At 45.1% G+C, this 20,153-nt stretch overlaps 1 protein-coding gene across 1 annotated transcript in view; it reads left to right on the top strand.

The window, feature by feature from the left end:
* Positions 1-20,153, top strand: part of LOC147670601 (SH3 domain-containing kinase-binding protein 1-like) — a gene marked incomplete at both ends in the record, with an annotated part of 258,766 nt that overhangs the window by 22,645 nt on the left and 215,968 nt on the right. The window lies entirely within an intron of this gene.

Genomic DNA, 20,153 nt, shown 5'->3' with positions numbered 1-20,153 from the left:
CAAACCACTTTTCATTTCTTCCAAGGCTCAGAAGGAAGATCTCAAATAGCACCTACATACATTAACTACCTTCTTACACATTACATTAACTACGACGGTTCTGCAACAAAATTCTGTGTATTCTTAACCCCTTGACTACGGCGCAAATTCCACCGTGGTGCTGAGGAAATAGAGAGTAGGCGGGGTTCGGACGGCCGTGGGCCTTCCTCCGCACATGCCCACCGTGACGTGTGATGGCTCCCGGCCGTCACGCGCACACAAGGGGTTAAAGACTCTACTGCCATTTGTTCTAAATTTTTATTTTTTATTAGCTCTTTACTTTTTGAGAAGCAACCGTCATCTTAAGCACAGACATACAATTTGTGATATCTTGGCCAGTGCTTTGAACCCAGTTGCACATGTGCTCCCATACAAAATGAATCAGTTTTGCTTCATGCCTGTTAAGACTGGTAGTGCTCAATTGTAATGCTGCGGTTCTCTGGGGCATTAGGAGGGGACTTGACTAAATAAGAGACTTGTATGGTATGGCCAGTGTTTAATTTGAGCCAGTGGGGGCCACCAGCACATATTTATGAGTAACAGCATTTTTCCACATCATATGTTTACTGAGTGCAAGAGAGAGATAACACAAAGATCGTAAAGATGGAAAAACCGTCACAAATGGAGAAAGAAGGAACCTGCAAGAGTGTGATAAAGGGGCAGGCAGTGGCATAACAAAACCCCCACAGCCCAGGTGTTGTGGGGGGCTGATCTCAGGGGACCCCCTTTGATACTGGCAGGTACCTGTCCTGAGAGTTCCACTCTTTGCAGTGGGGAGGTCCATCAAGTTTCGGTAAGCCACTGGGGGCAGGGACTGCCTGTAGTGGATTGAAGAGGCATGAGTTAGATTTAAGGCTGCTAGCCTTGGTGTTTGGCACACTGAGATTTAATTGCACTGCTTGCAGGCTTTCGAGCAGAGCTTGGGTGCCGACACGCTTTCTTTCACAAATTAAGCGTCGGGTATGGCACTATGAAAGCATCACCACTAGGCACATTCTACAGCAAATTGCAACTAGAGTTCAAAAAGAAAGGTCTTAAGATTGGTTTTTCAAAGGCAAGATGGTTGAGCTGGGTTAGGATTATCGTGATGCTTTGTTCTGGAACATTGGTACATACAGTGTGAAACGAGCCAGAGTAGAGGTCAATGGATCTAGAGTAGGTTTCAATGAGACTAACACAAGGCTGTTGGAAAAAGATCTCCGCCAAAGAGCCCCTCTTTGAGGTGTCGCCCGTTGGGTATTGCACCGCCGACCCAACGAGGAGCAGGCCCAAATGATGAAGCATGACTCCTGAAAGGGTGTGTGAGGGCATTAAATCCAAAAAAATGTATTCCCAGGGCTACAGTCTGGTTACCCTGCCATAATTCATCTGCATCACTGACTGTTACTCTCCTCTGTTTCTTAGGAACTACACGACTACTTTTGTTTAGACATATATTTGGGCATGTTGTGTTTGGACCTCCTGCTCTTCTAAAGCTGCAATAGCCCGTTACTCCTTCCTTTTGATATCAAACTATGAAAGCATCACCACTAGGCACATTCTACAGCCAATTGCAACTAGAGTTCAAAAAGAAAGGTCTTAAGATTGGTTTTTCAAAGGCAAGATGGTTGAGCTGGGTTAGGATTATCGTGATGCTTTGTTCTGGAACATTGGTACATACAGTGTGAAACGAGCCAGAGTAGAGGTCAATGGATCTTGAGTAGGTTTCAATGAGACTAACACAAGGACATATGTAACAGAAGGTTTGTATTTCGATTATTATAAATCACAAATGCCAGCAAACCTTAGAAGTGAACATTTCCTCCGGCGCAGGCCGTCTTAGCCCCTGCCAGGACAAATTGCTGAGAGTACATCTGAGGTGAGGAGAGAAGAAAGCTGATTTGTATCATTCTGCCAAACAAATGTTTTTAGGCCTTTGATTTGACAAAAATATTATATTTATATATATATATATATATATATATATATATATATATATATATATATATATATATATCTAGATCCATCTATATCTATTCATAGAGACTGTCCGACCAGCCCTCTTCAGTTGTGTCATTTAAAGTTTTCTGTTCCGCCCATTACAGGATATAGCAAGGGAAAATGATTTGGCCCACTTTAGTCACTCACTAACGTCTCTGTGACTTCAGTCACTGGCTGAAGGCCTTTTGCAGTTTCTCAAAGAGCACATCCTCACAAAGTAGCTTCATTCAGTGCCAGGGACTGCTATGGTGAAGTGTGCTTTGTGAGAACAAAAATATTTATGCTTTGAGCCAATGTTTATTTTTTATATTAGCGGGGCCAGATAGTTCCTCAGAAATAAAGTTTTACAAAAACGATGACAAAACAAGAATTGATAAAGCCGAATAGCTGGCAGCAAACACCAGGCATGTTCGCTTTGCCAGTGCTTTTGGCAGATGAGTTGTTGCTTTTTAGAAGCCACACAAGAAGTTCATTAAAAGTGGTAGGTAACATAAGGTAATCTTTTAAATTACAAATTATAGTTAGGAAAGCAGGAGTTAGGTCAGATTTTCCTATAAAAGAAAATGTTTTGTAGGACTCTAACACGTTCAGGAATGTCACATTAAGTTTCTGCTCCTAAAGAATTCATCAGGCCATTCATGCTGTTCAACATACCAGTGGAATTAATATGGTTTCTCATTTCCACAACAAAATGACATTCTCCAGTATATTTTATTTAAATTAACGTCTTGAGACATATCCAAAAGGTTTTTTCCAATTAACTTCAGATGCTAGGCCTTTTGGAAATCCAGTTTCTCTAATTTTGAATCCCTGCATTTCCACCCCTTTTTTCCATTCCTAGAAACATCCATAAATCAAATCTCACAAGACTATTTGTTTTTTTCCTATTAGGATCTAGGGTGGAAACCTCAATCCAGGTTTTTAGCAACACTGTCTCCAGTCGTGAACACTTGACCCTCAGCTCATTGTTTTTTCCGATGTGTTAGTCAAATTAGTTCCAAGAGAGCAAAACAAGTCTGCAACATCCAGAATGCATTAAGTTATCCCCAGAGGTCAAGAACCGGACACTGTGTCTGGAATGACCTGGAGGATGGTGGTCATCCTAGGAGAATCTCCAAATTGATTAGTTATTAGTTTCACAAGAAGACCATATGGCATGGACGGAACCGGCTTCCCATCCAATGTGTATCAAGGGATTCTCACCGGTTTACTTCTGTAAATCCTAGTAGTCTAGCAATGTATAAATCTTAACTGTATTAATCTTATTGAGTAAATAAATGTAGTGTGATACATTTCCATGCCAATGTTACATATACAAATAATACTTCTGTGTCTACTTATGTTACTCAGAGATTGAGATCTCTGAATTACAACAAATGTGCTTAACCTTGTGCGGAAGGTCATCTTCGTGCCCCCTCCAATCTCCTAATTGGCAGTGACCACTGATGCCTTGGAGCTGGACGCTAGTGGGGAGTCCGAACCACATTCTTTGTGAACCCTACAGATTTCTCGAGTAAGAGTAATAACACATCATCATAACCTACTTCCTTAGGTTCAATGGACTTTTACTATTTCTGCATGGCAAAAATAATACGGGTTGCCCCACGCAACCCCACTGTAATGTTTTATATCAGATAGCAATGCTATGTGTTTGTGCACTCAGTTGAAGAGATTTCATCATTAGACTTTGACGCACAGCAAGAAGTGCAGAAAAGGGAAAGTCAGTCAGTCAATACCCTTTATTTCGGCCAATAGCCATAAGAGACCAGCATAAAAAACATTTTAAAAAAAGAAATACCAAATCTTGTAGCTATGTACATAATGCAAAGCATAAAAGTGGCATCCAGCCATAAAATACAATAAAGTGGAGAAATACAATTGATCAAACAAAATGGAAAGAGAAGGAGAATGATCTGAAAACTAAAAAAAGGAGAAAGCTGAAATAAAAAAGTGCAAGAGTGAGATTAGGAGAAGTGTAGGGTGATGGAAGGAAGAGGCACCAAATGGAATCAAGACTCTGCAGCCTTGGTACCCGGCAACCCAGTTATTCATCAGAAACAGTATCATCTCTATAGAGCATTTTTGGTCCCTTGCAACTATATATTTTTGCAAATGAATCGCTGTGAGTAAGCATGCGGGTGTTGAGTCTATGAGATTGGGATTTCGACTAAGCCTGTCGAGAGTTTACTAAACTGTTGTGTGTAAATTTAGTTAGATTGTAAATCTCGTGCTTGTTACAAATGTCAACTACACGCCACAGGGCCACCAGCTTTGATGAAGATCAGATACAGCAGCAAATGTGCTGGAAGAGGGATACATGCTTACCAGACTATTTATAGTACGCTAGTTCTGTCATGTTATCCAAATGCTTTGTATTCCCTTTTAGCCTAATTTGTGGCATTCATGCACCAGGGTATGGAAATGTAATCAGTGGTGGCTCCTCCGTTAAGGCGGAGCTGCGTTGCCCCACAGGAGAAATAAAATTATAATATCGCCATGTTATTATCATTTTATTTTTCAATACTGGCTCTGTAGTGTTTCTTTTAGGTGGGGTGCAGGGCGGGCTGACTGGGCTGCGCACATAGCAGGGGGGGGGGGGAGTGATGAGCACTTTCTAAGTGTGTATGATGGTTTGGCTGGCTGTCTTGGGCCGGCCAAACAGACATGCGCACTTCGCACGTTCTCCACACGGGTGTATTGCACTGTTCCCACTACCTGATTGTGCGCTGAACCAGGCCACCCTACCAATCATGACACTGCTGAGGAATCCAGTGCTTACTTGGTTTGCACATGCCAATGTTTGGACTATGCACGTTGCACTTTATTGAAACCTCTGTTTTTAAAATATGACATACGCACCTGCGCAAATGCCATGAAATTTCTCTTCAATTTGGAGACTGCAATAGAACGGGTCAAATTAGCGAAATTTGCACATCAGGTGAAAGAACTTTTAAGTAAATACTCAAACAAGAACTAAAATTAGATTGTAGTTTTAATCTAGTGTTTCTCACTGCTTTACCTTTGCTAACTCCCCATTGCTACTTCCCACCTGCTTCTCTGTTTGCCCCATTACCCTTTTTTGAATGAATTTTTTGTTTTTTGGAAGGTTGCAGCACCAAATTGTTGCCTCCCACTCCGCCTTACAGAAAAACTTTTTTCAAGCTTCTCCAGTTTAATTTTTTTAATTCACTCGTTCATGTTGGATTGGTAAAAACAAATGGCAAGTGTGTCGTTTTGCATAAGTGCATATGCATGGGGATGCATGCACATTCTTACCAAATATCGTGGGTCCCACAAGTGATCTTGTCATTGCATATCTACTTTTTCTTTTGTTTTTGTTTTGGCCAATGCTGCACAGCATCTGCAACAAATGTTTTTTGCTGGTGCGAAACAGCATGAACTAAAAGTATTGGCAATATGTCCCTAAAAGCAGCTCCTAAAATCATTGGCAATATTGGCTTTGCCAATTCTAGTTTTATATTTTGAAAGGAAACTCTCATATTAAGAAAACAAAATATTACACGCTTCATTTAATGAAAAATGCAATTTGGTTGAGACAAATAGAAGTGTATGGAATACTGACTGGTGTATAACCTGTAAAATGACATTGTTAATTAGGGGCAGAGATATGGCTATTACAGCAATTACTAGAGCAGCTCACATGTGAGAGCAGCAGTACGCCCCTTTTACTACTCAATGAGGGGAAAGGGGCAGATTTTGTTTGCCTTCTTTACAACCCATGGCACCCATGCGATGCCAGTGCATGGCGTAATGTGCTAACCTGGGTATGGGCCTCCCCAAAACTACATCTTTGATGAAACCACATGAGATACTTAAATTATCAGCATAGAGATTATACCCTGGGCCGTTCACTATTTGGGCTTACGGTACACCTCTGAGAGCAGGGCTTGCTGGTGTAACAGTTAACCTCCTTGGCAGCTTAAAAGCTTAAAAGTCACATGGGAGTCTAGGGCTATGCGGGACATGGTTTTGACAGAGTGGGGCTGTGCCATATGGGCAACTCATCAATCTAGGTTACTTGAAGACATTAACTGCTTGCGAAGATCAGTATATAATGTATGCATAGAGAAGATAATTTGTTGGACGCGGTAAACAAATCGTGATACACATGATGTTTTATGAGGTCATTTCATCTAGGAAATGAGACTACACTAAATGAACTTTGAAAGTCACAGCTATACTTAATATGAAAAACTTAGGATCTGAATCCTGATGGAATAAATACTAGAAAATAAGCGACAGATGCATGCCATCAGGTATGTTGGGGATAGCCATTTTGTTCACATCTTGAAATGAGATCGGACACCAAGCCCCCGTCAGTTCATCTTCTTCCAGAATATTGTGTATTCACAGTGAAGCTTTGGCTGCCAAATTATGTAGGAAGCAGTGGTGTAGCAAGGAGCATGAGTTTTGGGGGGTGGCCTCCCCCCCACTCTTACCTGCAGCCGGCGCAGGGTGGCAAACGCAGGAATCGCCAGTGCCCCCCCCTCTCTTACATGCGGCCACGGGCGGCAAACGGTCCTGCTAAGCCACTGGTAGGATGGGTTGTTAAGATGTCTGAGAAGTCTTACAGGTACAAATGTGAAAAGCAAATTAATTAACTTCAGCTGACCAATTTATATTTTGTATTGAATTTTCAGTTAATGGTCACCATTGTTCCTGAGATCCATATGAACAATTAACGTATATTTTTTTATATATGAGACATGATACTGGCAGCAGGGTTCGTCCGTCAATACATCTTTTTTTTTTTTTTTTTTTTTTTTTTTTTGCGTAAGACCTTTATTAACACAATGCAGTTTACACAGCATGAGCCTACAACCCTGGGGCCGGCTCCCCACATTGTAATGGTCATCCAAGGAAGTAACAAGGTAGCCATGAAGAATAGCGTATAGACTTTAGTTAGAACCGCCCTCCACTCCCTCCGTAGGACTCTTAGCTGGCAGGTTGACATGAGTCTTACATTTTGTCATTTTATAGGAAAAAAAACAGTAACATAACTCAACTTAAGACCTTACATTGACATTCCACACCTCCGAGTCAATGAGTGTAACAGTGGTTCTGGTTCCCTCCCATGGATCAGCCGCCATCAGATTGCGGCTCGTGCCCCACACACAGCTGTTTTTAGAGTGAAACGGAATATGAGCTAATCCTCCACGTTGTCCTGCAACAAGTTAAGGTAGTCTGTCAAAAAACACCAGAAGTCCTTTGGCCTAGTTTTCTCTGGTAGGTTCTCCTCATATGTTTGCAGTTTATCCCCACAGACGGACATGTCATGGAGCCATGTTGATGTTTTCGGTACCTTACGGCTGTGCCAACATTGCGCCACCTGTCTTTTCGCCAACAATAATGCAATAGCACAGAACTTGCGTTTCAGCGCTCGAAATTGGGGCACGATACCCAGGAGACAGATTTTAGGCGTGCATTGCACCTCTTCCTCCAACATAACAGCTAGTGTGGACGTAACCTCCACCCAGTACTCCGCTATCTTTGTGCAATACCAGGCCAGATGTACAAAGTTTGCACCTTCCCTGTTGCATCTCTTGCACCTGTCTTCCTCCTGTAAGCCAAACTTAAGAAGTTTTGCTGGTGTGTAGTAGGCCTGGTGGAGAAACTTGAAGTGTATAATTCTCAAATTGACATTAGGGGTGAGTATCTGTGTTAGTGCGCATGTGCTATGCCATTCATCATCCGTTAATGGAGTGTCCAATACCGCATCCCACCGCTCTTTAGCCTTAAGTGTGGGTCGCGCTATCTCTAATTGTGCTGCTGCATATAACTTGGACACCAGATGTGATAGGTCCTGTGTAGTGATCAGTAGCTGCAGTGGCGCCAAACACTCTGGTTCTGTAGGGAATGTCGGGTAGTGTTCCCTCAACGCTCTGGTTAGCCTATAGTACGTGAAGCGAAACATGGGTGTCTGGTTCTGTATATAGGTTAATTGGTCAATGCCTGAGTATGTGCCCTCTTTAAACACATCACCTAGCTTGTCGATACCAGCTCTACTCAGCAGGGACATCCCTACCTGTTCACTAGTGACGTATAATGCCTGATGATGTTGTAATGGCATCGCTGGCGCGTACAACGGGGTTTTGTGAGCCAACTGTCCGAGTTTCCGCCATGCTTTGACCGTGGTGTCTATGGTGTTTATGTCTTTTGCATGCAGTGGTGGTCTAGTGTGCGTTAGTATTGCTGACAGGGGGACAGGGTGTGCATCTCCTTCCTCTATGGCCGCGTGGGTGAGGTATGGGACCTCATGATACCAATATGCTGCATATTGCGCCTGGGCACAAAGATAGTAGAGGAGAAAATCAGGTACTCCGAAACCGCCCAGCGTAAACGGGAGTGTTAATGTCTGAAGATCAATGCGGGCTTGTTTACCAGCCCATATCAGGGTCAGCACTAAGGATTTAATGCGACGGAAAACCTCCCCCGGGGGTGTGATGGGTATATTATTAAAAATATACAGTAATTTAGGTAAAATGTTCATTTTGACTATCGCGATTCTATCAGCTAGAGATCGGGGCAAGTGGACCCATCGTCGGACTCTATCTTCAAGTTTAGATATCACTACACCATAATTTGCGCGCATGACTTCCTCTGGATCCCTATGAAACATGACCCCTAGGTAACTAATCGGATCCTGCTGCCACTCTAGCGGGTAGTCGACCTCAAAGGGAGTAGTAGTGTCCGTTAGGGGTATTATGGAGGATTTCGACCAATTAATTGTTAACCCAGAGTGTCCCCCAAATCTAATGTATTCTCTAAGCAGAGGGTTTAGATGGGTGCCAGGGTCGCGAACATACAGCAGCATATCGTCTGCGTAGAGGGAGATGTGGAGTGGTCTGGCCACGAACTGCAGTGCTGAAGCTTTGTACTTTTGTCGCACTATGCAAGCGAGGGGCTCTAACGCCAACGCGAATAGTAGGGGTGAGAGGGGGCAGCCCTGCCGTGTTCCACGCTCAATGCTAAATGGTGCAGAGATATAGCCATTAATCCGGACTCTAGCGCAGGGCTGTGTATATAGCAAGGTGATCCATTGGACAAATCGCTTAGGAAAACCCATCCTGTGTAAGATGGCGATCATATAACTCCATTCAATGGAGTTGAATGCTTTCGCGGCGTCAAGCATGACAACCACCGCTTTAACTGAGGGCTTGAGGTAATGAGAAAGCGCAAACAAGGATCTGGTGTTATGTGAGGTGGACCTTGTGGGGATAAATCCAGACTGATCCGGTAGGACCAGACGGGTCATCAGAGGGGACAAGCGTACCGCCAAGAGTTTTGCGAGGATTTTCGAGTCTACGTTAATCAGGGATAGGGGTCTGTAGGAATCACATTCCTCCCGATCTTTGGACGGCTTTAGAAGTGCAATGACTAGCGCTTCTCGTAGAGTGGGGGGAAGTATCGACTTCTCAAAGGAGGTGCCAAACATGTCCACTAAATAGGGAGCGATAATGTCCGCAAATTGTTTATAAAACTCAGACGTATACCCGTCTGGGCCCGCTACTTTGCCATTGGGCAACAACTTGATCACATCAGTCACTTCTTCCACTGTAATGGGCCTAGCTAAATGTTCCCTTTGTGCATCCGATAGCCAACCAATCGCCCCATCTTGCAAGTAATCATAAATCTCTTCCGCTGACGCTGAGGGTTGCAACTGATATAGCGAGCTAAAGAACTCCACAAAGTTCTTCAGTATATCTGTGGAGTGTGTCTGCGGTATACCCTCCCTAGATTTGACTCCGAGTATTGCCGATTGCCCTCTTCCTTCGCATATTTTCCTTGCCAATATTCCTTTATGGCTTTTTTTAGAGTGTCGGCATAAACTGAGTCGGACAGAGCCTGGGAATTGAACCGCCACTGGAATGGAGGGGGTGTATAATGTGGAATATCGATCTGCAACAAAACGGGGTTGTGGTCCGATAATGTGCGTGGTAGCACTTGTATCCTTCTAACCCACAGGGCTATGTCCCTTGTGCCTAGCCAATAATCCAGTCTGGACCAGCTATTGTGAGACGCTGTTATGTGAGTGGCACCTGGCGTGTCAATGTGACGCAGCCTCCAAAGATCAGATAAGGCCAGGTCTTTCATCATGTGATCCACCATCAATCTCGACTGCTTATGTTGTTCTAATGAATGAGAGGAGCGGTCCAGCCCATCCTGTAATGTCACGTTCCAGTCCCCTCCGCATAGTATGTGTGTGTTGGTCTGTGCTTGTAATGGTTCCAGACTTCCCGAAAGAATTCCGGAGCATCAGTGTTCGGACCATATACGTTAAGGAGTGTCACGTGTTGGCCTCTTAAAGTGCTGGTCACCAACACGTATCTACCATTGGGATCATGTGTCACCTGTTGTGCCTTAAAGTTAACCCCTTTCTTAATCAAGATAAGTACTCCACGAGAATACACCCCCTCCATTCCAGTGGCGGTTCAATTCCCAGGCTCTGTCCGACTCAGTTTATGCCGACACTCTAAAAAAAGCCATAAAGGAATATTTCGAAATTAACACGCAGACAATGGAAGACCCGTGTATTCTATGGGAGGCCTTCAAGGCCACGATCAGAGGTGCCTGCATCGGCACTACCATAGGGGTTCTTAAAGACATTAGGCGCCAGATACGCCGCTGTGAGATACAAATGAGGGACATAGAGTTGCTGTATGAGACAACGCAGGATATTTCACTGTTACCTAAGTTGCGCGAATTACACACTGACCATGCGGAGTTTGTGGCGTCGGAAATTAAATATTTAGATCGCAAGCATATAGCCAGGACCTTTGGAGAGGGGGGTAGACCAGGGGGAATATTGGCAAGGAAAATATGCGAAGGAAGAGGGCAATCGGCAATACTCTGAGTCAAATCTAGGGAGGGTATACCGCAGACACACTCCACAGATATACTGAAGAACTTTGTGGAGTTCAAAATACAGCAGCAAGGACTGTTATGAATGCCCCACCAAGAACATCATCCTGCCCCCTACTGACTCAACTTCACTGGCTTCCTGTAAAGAAGCGAGTTCAGTTCAAGACCCTGTGTATCATACACAAGAGCCTAACGGGGACGAGCCCTAAGTATTTCAACGACATCTTTCAGCCTTACATCCCAGGACGTTCCTTGCGCTCTAGCAATCAGCAATTACTGAAGGTACCTAGAGTTAAGAAAACCAGGCAAGGTGGTCGTGCGTTGGCTCACACCGGACCCACCCTCTGGAACTCACTGCCGTCTGAACTGAGGTCCATCATTAACCACATGATGTTTAGGAGAAAACTGAAAACCTACCTGTTTCCCAGCAACTAATGCCCATATAACTCTCGGACACACCTTTTTCCTCACTTCCACCTGCAGTTATAGCGCGGAGATACCCCTTCGGGGGTCTAGTCTGGCGCTTTATAAGCATTTAAAAAAAAAAAAATAGGAAGCCCTGTATGTCGACTCCGCCCATCTTGTACCCAAATGTGCGTGTGTGTTGGGAGCTAGGTGTGATTCTTGCAGGAATGCTATGTCTATGTTCCATCTGGTGAGGCTTGCAAAAACCTGCCTGATTTTCTGTGGCCGTGAGAACCCCCGTATGTTCCAAGTGAGGACGTTTAAACCCAGTATGCCTTCGTGCCTAGAACCTGGTGTCATCTGAGAACGTGCAGTGTCTTGTCCCTATACAGCCCATTGTCACATGTGGCGTCTGTTCCAACACAGTAGCAGTAATATATCCAGCAATGGCAGCCAATCGCAAAGGAGAACCTAGGAATTTGTTCAAATTCAATGTTTCTGGTCTTCGTAAACATTCAGCCCACCCCCACCCCCTCAGCCCACCCACTCCAGCAACCCCAACCTGCCGAAGCCTCAGCCCCTCAGAATACAAAACCCACAAACATATAACAATCAACTCAGTACCCATTCTGAGAACTTGTGGTGGGTATTACCCTTGTGGAGGACCGCCGGGAGCACAACTCTACACCCGATGACCGAGTATAGGCAATATTAGAAAAAACTGTACGTATACATAATACATGTGTCTATGAACCCGCTGTCCCCTCAACCCCCAGTAGCGTCGGTATCACTATCTATATGTCAGTACAGTTTCAGTTGCATTTCAGCTAGGCTCAGATACTATTGCACATGTATGTAAGTAATAGGTTCTGCAGTAACCAAAGTTCCACTCCTTCCCACACAACGAGTGCTGCGTCTCAAGTGCTGATTGCAACGGGGGTGCATAGGAGCATGTGCGTATTGGCAAAGTCTACTCTCTAACGTGGTGCCAATTGGAGTGCTGCACTTGAATGTGTTCCCACTGCCCCTTGACCCCCTACAGGATGCTGACAGTGCCAGAGTACGGGGGAATACATGGAAAGTAGCCCCGATCCGGGAATTTATCTTGCCTGGCAGGGAAATGTCAATGAATAGGAAACGGGGAGTGTGCAGCAAAGAGTGGTCAGCCGTGAGTGGCGGCGAGCGTTACTGTCTGGAACACGTTCCAGTCCTCACAACCCTCATAGGCACCAGCCCCACCCTCGCATGAAAAGTCAAGTAGAAGTGCCACAGCCGTTTCTTTAGGAGTCCTGCACCATGCCGAGCCACCCAGCATGGCTGAGTGTGGTCACATGTCAAACACTCTTAACCTATTTCAATGAATAGGAAACGGGGAGTGTGCAGCAAAGAGTGGTCAGCCGTGGGTGGCGGCGAGCGTTACTGTCTGGAACACGTTCCAGTCCTCACAACCCTCATAGGCACCAGCCCCACCCTCGCATGAAAAGTCAAGTAGAAGTGCCACAGCCGTTTCTTTAGGAGTCCTGCACCATGCCGAGCCACCCAGCATGGCTGAGTGTGGTCACATGTCAAACACTCTTAACCTATTTCAACTGAACCACTCACCGCTGTTTTACAATGGTGTCTGCCAGTGATGCTAGTCCGATTCCCTCAGCTGGTCATCTTGCAAATTCGACCTTGTCTCGCGCTGTACCTTCTTGACAAAATCCAGGGCTGCCTTGGGTGTTGCCAGCACAATCGCCTTCTCTTTCCACATCACTCGAAGCCTGGCAGGGTACAGCATTGAATAGCTAATGTTTAGGAATCGCAGTTTAGCCTTCACGGAGGTATATTCTTTACGTGCCTGTTGAACTGCAATCATGTGATCCGGGTAGAACTCCAGGGAGTTGCCTTGATGAGTGATTTTGCCCTTTTCCCTCGCTAGTCTGAGGATCGTGTCTCTGTCTCGATAATTCAGTATCCTCGCCACAATTGGTCTAGGTGCTGCCCCGGGCGGCGGCCGGGGCGCCAGCGACCTATGGGCCCGTTCCACTATGAAGACTGGCGACAATGCCTGCGCGCCAAAGAGGTCTTTGCAAAGGTTCTCCATGTAGTGCTCCATACGCCCAGTGTTGGTCGACTCCGGAAGGCCTGTGATTCGCACATTATTGCGCCTCGAGCGCGCTTCTAAATCCTCCTCCTTCGCTTTAATCACTTCGAGGATGCGTTCCATTCCCGCGCATTTGGTGGTGGAGGTTCGCGCCTCATCTTCAACGGCTGATATTCGCGTTTCAGCCTCGTCTAAACGTTCGCCATGTTTCTCCTGCCGTGCGGCCATGCCATCCATTCTGCACGTCAGGTTGTCCAGTTTACCATTTATGTCTTGCAGATTTGACTGGATGGCTAAAAGTATCTTTTCCATGTTGTTGGTTGGCGGTGGGTCAGTAGAGCCACCGGAATCCGCCACGTCCTCCGCAGGTTTATTCGCTTTCCTGTTGTCGAAGGATATCTTTGGTTGTTGCTTATCAGGCTTCCCCATCGTGGCAGCCGGAGAGGTTACCGTTCTGAACGCGGGCCCAGATGCCCTCGTGACTCTGGTTGCCGTCATGCACCTTGGAGGGTAACGGCTGGCTGCACGTGTTGTCAGCACTATGACTGGCCAAATAGCTGCTTTGCGTCTTGAATCGGTTCGTGTTGCCTGGGGCGGGGTGTGTTCGGCAGTCTAGTCCCCCAATCCAGACCGCAGGGGGTCGAACCACAGTCTCTCCTGCGGTCCGCGTTATGTCCAAAGTGAAATAAGACGCGGGCAAAACCTCGTTATCTTTCCCGCCAGTCTGGCATGTTAGGTGGCGATGGTAAGCTGCTGGGGACTCTCCTGCGGGGCACACGCACCCAAAAGCGGTGCACACAGCGACAATCCCCCGCAGCCTAGTCGAACAGCGAACTCAGCCCTGTGAAGTCCGTTTTTACCAGTGCAAGGGTGCCTGCAGCGCTGCACTCGCACTGGGCGCCGCCATGTTGTCAGGCGCGCGGTTCGGTGCAACAGCAGGAGCGGGTGTCGGAGCCCGGGGGTGAAAGCATGCCTCAACGCTGACGGAGGTCTGGTACGCCGTCTCTTACCCCCGTGTTGTCTCTCCAGTCTCAGCGCGCTGATCCCAAGCCAGTTTCACCGCACACTGTAGGAGGACGGCAAGCCGATGTCCGCCATTTTGTCAGGCGCTCCGCGGTTCCTGACGATTATCACGAACGAAAGCTGCAAGCATGGTGGGATGTCCAAGTTTCCCACACCCGTTGATGCGCCTCGTCTTCCCCCACCCGTGGATGTGCTTGGATGGTGGGTTAGCGGGGCTTCAGCGGTGTTAGATCACATTGTTAGTGATCGCCCGGCGGAGCTGCAGTTCAGGCAGCCATTCCGCTGTGCGCCCCCTAGCGCCTCGTCCGTCAATACATCTTTTAAATGCATGACATTCACAAGGAATTGTGTGCAATCATATCCTGCTCTATAATTGCATAATAGACCTAGATGAAACAGACTGTATAGTTTGCACTTTTACTGTTGCCTTTCGATGGCCGAATTAGTTTTATTTTGATAATCTTAAGTGTAAGATTAATTGGATGTGAAACCATTGGTAATACCTTTGACATGGTCTGCGCCCGGTGTATTCCCAATGGCTACTAACTTGATAACACTCATTCCCCAACACCACCTCCAAACTTATGGCTGCATAAAAAGTTCCACTCATACATACCATGGTTATGGTCAGAATATAAGTATACAGAAATGTCGTGTCCTACAGAGCATGTACAAATATTTTGTTCCTTTGGGTGTAGGATTCCTATTATTAACTCCAGCTTGGTGATACTTTTAGAAATGATATGTAGGACACACTATTTATTTCAGACAATATTCTAACTGTGATATTCTGGTACCACATCCCATGCCATACATACATGCCACACATTTTCACAAGTAGTAAATTCTATCTACAGGAGCATACATCCATACCATGTTGTTCTTTGTATCAGCCTCTGTCATTGGTGCATCTAGGCGTAATGTTTGTTTTTAAATATTTTATGAATGACGCATTTAGTTTTTTATTCATACGTACTGTTTATAAAGTGCTTGTTCGTCTCCCTGAAATATTTTAAAAGTTTATCGGACAGGTTTTGAATATCAAACAAACCAGCAAGAGAGTGACTGCCCTAACTGTATTCCAATGGTTCAGTACAGTATTTCACGACGGTGTGTAATGGCTTAAAAAAACACATGAAAACGTTGCAGCACGTGAAAGGGATTTTCAATCTGTGTAAATCTAGTCACGTCTCTTTTGCCAAATGTGAACTATCTTATTTATTAGGAGTTATAATAAAAAGAATTCTTTTTTGTAAAGCAGGATCATATCGCCCCTTAAGTTTTCATGATGCTGAGGGTCTTGAGGGAGATTGAGTGAGCTATTGCCCAGAGTCACATGATGCTGAGCTGAGCTGCCGCCAGGATCGAACCGTGAGCCCTGTGCTCCACAGTCAGCCGCTCTGGCGCTGCGCCACACCTCTCCCTCTCCCGTTGCCAAACAGACTATAATTCAGTGAGCTGTCTGCATTTTTTAAAGTATATTTGGTTCTGTTTTATTATGAAATACATTAGTTTACAGAACTTTGAGAATTTCCTCTAGCTTCTTTTTGTTGCCATGCACCCAAAATCTGAGAGTATTCACCTTTGGAGCTGCAGTCCAAACTCTGATGGGAACTGCTGGTTGCTCTTCCTTTGCGGGCTACCAGCGACTCCTCTGCCTACCTGAGGAAGATGTGTTTACCAAATCCTTCTCAAGGAAATGGTGGTCCTTTCTTTCTCTGAAGAGAAAGGAATTGACAAGAATCTCTAATTTCTGAGACCGTGCTACTAATACCCTTATGAGTAATGTGTTGTTGGTAGAAGACAGAATTGTCTACGGCAGTGTGTGCTGCCACCGTCAACCAGCCGTATCAAAGGTCCCATAGGCAAATGGGAGGATCGTTCATCCATGCTCAGCGTGGGGGCCACCACAGGATGCCTGCCGTATGGTGCAGGGATTAACAGGTGCGTACAATAGGTGCCCCCAGCTGGATGCCGCAGGATGAATGGGGCCCTGATAGGGGCCCCAATTTCACATTCCAAAAGGCTTTCCATGCCAGAAGGCGAGACATGGAAAGCCTGTCGGAAACCAACATCGTAATCCCTATGGCGGAAACATCATCCATAGGGAATACGGGCCGCTCTCCGACTGACCGAAGGAATTACACGCCAGTTTGAATTCTGATCACCGTACTCATAATTCTGCAATCAGAATTCAAACCTCGAATGTCGCTCGGAAAGCCTCCGACCTATGGTCGGAGGCTTTCTGACCATCATCCAAATTGGCCCCTAAGTCTTTTATAAATCAGATTAAACATACAAAATAGACAGTGCATACACAGTGTTTTTCCATAAATTCCCTTATATTTAGGCAGGAAGAAAGATTTTTGGGGGAAGGACTGTAAGGACAAGGCAGTCCAGTGCAAAACTGCAGTCAAGTTTCAAAACTTTATTCGACAGCAGTCATAAAAGCATACCTACAATATTCCCTACACAATAAATACTACAAAAAAGTTAAGAACATTTCACATATTCTTAAAAAACTCATTAAACACAATGCTGTCATTTAAAAGATAGGCTACATAGAATCATACAATCAGCCATATCAATGATTTTCATTGAGCAATATCTAGCTGTTGTAAAGTGTGGGTGCATAAGGTCCATGACCAACCTAGGAATTTTGCCACAGCAATTGCCTAAGATTCAGGCGGGCTTCTCTACAAGACTTATCATACCATCCAAGATTTGGAATTTTATTTTGGGGGTTTCCTGATTTCTTCTCCTTCTTAAAGAACTCCTGGAGCTTGGTAAAAAGAGTAGTATGAGCTTCTAGCATAATTTCAGAGAAATTTCGCTTGTTAACGTGTTGATTAATCTCAGCTACTTCTTCTAACACAACTTTTTTTAACTCCCCTAGTCTCTCTACGTTCTCTATTAATCTGCACCATTTAATATGACGCTGATTATTTGAAATTACAGCATCTAAGGTGGTTTTAGCTTCATCTTGGTTTATTTTTCTTAGTTCTTACAGGATCTTTGAAAATCATACAGGGAGGGTTAATGTCACTCTCCATTCGAGTTCTTACTTCCATGTCTGTCAACATATGCCATAATCTAACATCCAGTAGGATGTAATCTATGCGACTACAGGATCTACCATTATCGAACGTTTTGTTTCCCTGTCGATCCGATGGGGTTCGCCCATTTGCTGCTCTGAGTCCTCTAGCTAAACATAGGGCCTTCATTTGGATAGCCACCGCTGTCCATCTGGTGATTGCAGGAAGCTCTAGCTGCGGGATACCCCACTTACTGTCCTCTTCTTCAGTTAGAATTTGGTCTTCTAGGCCAAGTGGTTCGAAGGTGGTATTAACATCGCCCCCAATAATGAGGAGCAGATGATTTGGGAGGGCTTCAAGCTCATGATCCAGGGCAGATATAACTTCTGATGTTTTGCCACCTGCTACACCCCTGACATAGATATTAAATATGGCCATCCCATAGCCATTGGCCCAAGTAAGAGTAATGGACATTATATCGTCGATTAAAGAGCTCCTTTGTTGAATGTTACAACATAAATTTTGGCGGACCCAGATTATTAGACCCCCTACCAGTCGACCCTTGGGATTTTTTATGGCTAGGATGTAAAAATTAAGGTAGCCTAGATGGTGTATTGGAGTCATAGACCATGTTTCCTGGAACAGTAGGATGTCAAACTGGTCTATGAATGAACACCATTCCGGTGATGTCAATTTGTTTGAGATCCCTGCAATGTTCCAGGAAAGAAAAGACACCCCTAACTCTATTAATCCCTCTGCTACTAGAGGGACTTGGGGTAAAGAAAAGCTTTGTGAATCATCCCCCCAGCCCTATATCTAGATCAGCGTTGGAGTTATGATGGCGTATGGGTTGAGGCTCAGATGCAACTAGATCAGGAACGGGACATAGTTCTATCCTTGGGGTATTTGGTTGTGTCTTCAGATATCTGTTCTTAATGCTACTATTTAGAGTGGGTATTTTCTCTCTCATTTTCCCAGAAAGTAATGCAATAGCATGTGTCAGGGAAAGGTCCTTCTCTATAGAAGTGTCTGCATTTTCTGGCTCTGCTGATTCGTTTGGCACGGCTCTGGCAGGCTGTTTGAGTCAATCACACTCATTTAAGTTTGACAGTGCCCCAAACCGATTTTCGAGATTAATTTCCCATTCGCTAGGTTGGGGAACTCTACCCCACTTGTGGGACACCAGATTCCATTTAGTCTTTAAGATATTTGGATTCCCTATTTTACTGCGATGATAAAAAAAAATCCAGGGTTAAAGGAACTATGTCTGTGCGCCTACGTTGTGGGGGAAGAATATTCCTCAAAACCTCGGGAAGAACTTCTGAGTTTAGGAAATGCAAAACTACACAGTCACCCTTAAATTTTTTAATGCCATTCCCTATCCATTCTACTCTTCTTGCCATGGTGATTTCCTCAGCTAGTTGTTGTTTGCCCCAGGGAGATATCATCATGTTATTAGATAGCCAATGAAAGGCTTTGCTAATCAGAGAGGCTGTGGATTTGTCTTGGCCCGGCTTTAGGAAGGGTACATTGGCCAGGACCAGAACTAGGGGGGACGCCTTTAGAATTAGTTGGACCGGGCCTTTCTCAGTACCTGTGTTCATAGGTTTGGATGGGGGAGCTTCAGTTGTTGTTCCCTGATTTATATTGGGTTCGAGATGATGGGGCTTTTGTGCAGTGGGGAAAGTTTTATCCCTACCCTCTGTCTCTACATTTAATGTGGTTACCGTAGGATCGGATCTACTGGAGGTTGGGGTTGGTATATTGTCCACCTTTTCCTTCATCTGATTTATGACACCCCCAAGCCTGTTTACCTCTGTTGTTAAATGATCAATTTTGGCTATCAGTGGTTTAACAGCATTCCTAATCTTAGATTCAGTCATGTTCATGAGTATTTTAATTTGGTCATCCTCCAATGACACCTTCCTACCCATCTCCCCTGTTGTCTCATTTGTGGGTATGGGTTCAGGAGGGCAAACAATCCTTTTCCTGCTAGAACGTAACCCACCACGTTTATTCTGTCCCTTTCTACATGTTCTTACTGTTCTGGATACAGGGGGAGGCACGGGGGAAGGGGGGAGGGATTTTACTGGGGTCGTATTAGATTCTTCTAGTGATTCATTAACCAAATTAATAGCAGTTTCGGTGAATGGGTCTGAGTTATCTTCCTGAGTAAAAACATTATCTGGTCGGTCACCGCAATGTACCTGTATCGGGACTTCGACCATATTAGGATCTAGTGAGGAATTCAATACAGGGAGTATGGGAGTGGAGCTCAAGCCCAGGAATATCAGTCACGAACTATTTATTTTGCTAACTACTTGTACTAGGTAGTTATCCATAGTATTAGGGGCTGAAGATGTCTTCTGTTTAGACATATTACACTCAGAAAAATAGAGCCACAGTTACACAGGGTACACAGAAGATCCAATAACTAGTAGATAGCGAATTAGACAGTGAATATACAGTACTTGGCGGTGTGACAAACAAAAAGTCTTACTGACAACGATCGATGTAAGATGAATTCAGGAGGCAATGTAAATAATCTGGCCCAGTCCAGTCACGGTCAGTCTCGGACTGTCTCAGACTGTCCGCCCTTCGTCTGCCCTTCGTCCAGGCTTCGTCTGGTGTCCCGCTCGCGTCCCGCTAAGCGTTGGGGGCATAGCTACATAGGAGGAGTAGGGGGCGGGAAGAGACACCAG

Source organism: Lissotriton vulgaris, unplaced genomic scaffold (assembly GCF_964263255.1).
Source record: "Lissotriton vulgaris unplaced genomic scaffold, aLisVul1.2 SCAFFOLD_3152, whole genome shotgun sequence".
Classification (NCBI taxonomy): Eukaryota; Metazoa; Chordata; class Amphibia; order Caudata; family Salamandridae; genus Lissotriton; species Lissotriton vulgaris.
This window is presented reverse-complemented; position numbering and strand designations above follow the sequence as displayed.